General features: G+C 36.8%; 1 non-coding gene across 1 annotated transcript; it reads right to left on the reverse strand.

The window, feature by feature from the left end:
- LOC132437451 (U6 spliceosomal RNA) lies at positions 1-106 on the reverse strand. Its single transcript, XR_009522034.1, has one exon. It is a non-coding gene; the product is annotated as a U6 spliceosomal RNA (small nuclear RNA).
- Positions 107-3,034: the final 2,928 nt, after the last annotated feature.

Genomic DNA, 3,034 nt, shown 5'->3' on the forward strand with positions numbered 1-3,034 from the left:
AAAAATATGGAACACTTCATGAATTTGTGCATCATCCTTGTGTAGGGGCCATCCTAATCTTCTCTGTATCGTTGCAATTTTATTTTATTTATTTATCTTTTAATAAATTTATTTATTTGTTTATTTATTTATTTATTTAGGCTGTGTTGAGTTTTCATTGCTGCATGCTGGTTTTCTCTAGTTGTGGCGAGAGGGGGCTACTCTTCGCTGTGGTGCACGGGGTTCTCATTGTGGTGGTTTCTTTTGTTGCAGACAATGGGCTCTAGGCTTACGGGCTTCAGTAGCCGTGGCTCACAGGCTCTAGAGCTCAGGCTGAGTAATTGTGGCACACGGCTTAGCTGCTCCGCATCATGTGGGATCTTCCTGTACAAGGGCTCAAACCCGTACCCACTGCATTGGCAGGTAGATTCTTAACCACTGCACCACCAGGGAAGCCCTCATTCCAATTTTAGTGTATGTGCTGCCGAAGTGAGCACTAGCTTGCCTTTTTATTTTTTTATTACATCTTTATTGGAGTATAATTGCTTTACAATGGTGTGTTAGTTTCTGCTTTATAACAAAGTGAATCAGTTATACATATACATATGTACCCATATCTCTTTCCTCTTGTGTCTCCCTCCCTCCCAACCTCTGTATCCTACCCCTCTATGTGGTCACAAAGCACCAAGCTGATCTCCCTGTGCTATGTGGCTGCTTCCCACTAGCTATTTATTTTATGTTTGGTAGTGTATATATGTCCATGTCACTCTCTCACTTTGTCACAGCTTACCCTTTCCCCTCTCATATCCTCAAGTTCATTCTCTAGTAGGTCTGTGTGTTTATTCCTGTCTTATCACTAGGTTCTTCATGACATTTTTTTCCTTAGATTCCATATATATGTGTTAGCATATGGTATTTGTCTTTCTCTTTCTGACTTACTTCACTCTGTATGACAGCCTCTAGGTCCATCCAACACCTAAAAATAACTCAATTTTGTTTCTTTTTATGGCTGAGTAATATTCCATTGTATATATGTGCCACATCTTCTTTATCCATTAATCTGATCATGGACACTTAGGTTGCTTCTATCACCTGGCTATTGTAAATAGAGCTGCAATGAACATTGAGGTACATGACTCTTTTTGAATTATGGTTTTCTCAGAGTATATGCCCAGTAGTGGGATTGCTGGGTCATATGGTAGTTCTATTTATAGTTTTTTAAGGAACCTCCATACTGTTCTCCATAGTGGCTGTACCAATTGACATTCCCACCAGCAGTGCAAGAGTGTTCCCTTTTCTCCACACCCTCTCCAGCATTTATTGTTTCTAGATTTTTTGATGATGGCCATTCTGACTGGTGTGAGATGATATCTCATTGTAGATTTGATTTGCATTTCTCTAATGATTAATGATGTTGAGCATTCTTTCATGTGTTTGTTGGCAATCTGTATACCTTCTTTGAAGAAATGTCTATTTGAGCCCATTTTTGGATTGCGTTGTTTGTTTTTATGATATTGAGCTGCATGAGCTGCTTTTAAATTTTGGAGATTAACCGTTTGTCAGTTGCTTCATTTGCAAATATTTTCTCCCATTCTGAGGGTTATCTTTTGGTCTTGTTTATGGTTTCCTTTGCTATGCAAAAGCTTTTAAGTTTCATTAGGTCCCATTTGTTTATTTTTGTTTTTATTTCCATTTCTCTATGAGCTGGGTCAAAAAGGATCTTGCTGTAATTTATGTCAGAGTGTTTGCCTATGTTTTCCTCTAAGAGTTTGATAGTTTCTGGCCTTACATTTAAATCTTTAATCCATTTTGAGCTTATTTTTGTGTATGGTTTTAGGGAGTGTTCTAATCTCATACTTTTAAATGTACCTGTCCAGTTTTCCCAGCACCACTTATTGAAGAGGCTGTCCTTTTTTCACTGTATATCCCTGCCTCCTTTATCAAAGATAAGGTGACCACATGAGCGTGGGTTTATCTCTGGGCTTTCTATCCTGTTCCATTGATCTATATTTCTGGTTTTGTGCCAGTACCATACTGTCTTGATTACTGTAGTTTTGTAGTATAGTCTGAAGTCAAGGAGCCTGATTCCTCCAGCTCCGTTTTTCATTCTCAAGATTGCTTTTGCGATTCAGGGTCTTTTGTGTTTCCATACAAATTGTGAAATTTTTTGTTCTAGTTCTGTGAAAAATGCCAGTGGTAGTTTGATAGGGATTGCATTGAATCTGTAGATTGCTTTGGGTAGTAGAGTCATTTTCACAATGTTGATTCTTCCAATCCAAGAGCATGGTATATGTCTCCATCTGTTTCTATCATCTTTAATTTCTTTCATCAGTGTCCTATAGTTTTCTGCATACAGGTCTTTTGTCTCCTTAGTTAGGTTTCTTCCTAGGTTTTTTTTTTTTTCTTTTTGTTGCAATGGTAAATTGGAATGTTTCCTTAATTTCTGTTTCAGATTTTTCATCATTAGTGTAAAGGAATGCAAGAGATTTTTGTGCATTAATTTTGTATCCTGCTGCTTTATCAAATTCATTGAGCAGCTCTAGCAGTTTTATGGTAGAGTCTTTAGAATTCCCTATGTATAATATCATGTCATCTGCAAACAATGACAGGTTTACTTTTTCTTTTCAGATTTGGATTCCTTTTATTTCTTTTTCTTCTCTGATTGCTGTGGCTAAAACTTCCAAAACTATGTTGAATAATAGTGCTGAGAGTGGGCAACCTTGTCCTATTCCTGATCTTAGGGGAAATGTTTCACATTTTCACCATTGAGAATGATGTTGGCTGTGGGTATGTCATTATGGTCTTTATTATATTGATGTAAGTTCACTCTATGCCTACTTTCTGGATGGTTTTTACCATAAATAGATGTTTAATTTTGTCAAAAGCTTTTTCTATATCTATTGAGATGATCATATTGGTTTTCTCCTTCTATTAGTTAATATGGTTTATCACACTGATTGATTTGCATATATTGAAGAATATTTGTATTCCTAGGATTAACCCCACTTGATCATGGTGTATGATCCTTTTAATGTGCTGTTGGATTCTGTTTGCT

The sequence above is a fragment of the Delphinus delphis genome, chromosome 14 (genome assembly GCF_949987515.2).
Source record: "Delphinus delphis chromosome 14, mDelDel1.2, whole genome shotgun sequence".
NCBI classification, from domain to species: Eukaryota; Metazoa; Chordata; class Mammalia; order Artiodactyla; family Delphinidae; genus Delphinus; species Delphinus delphis.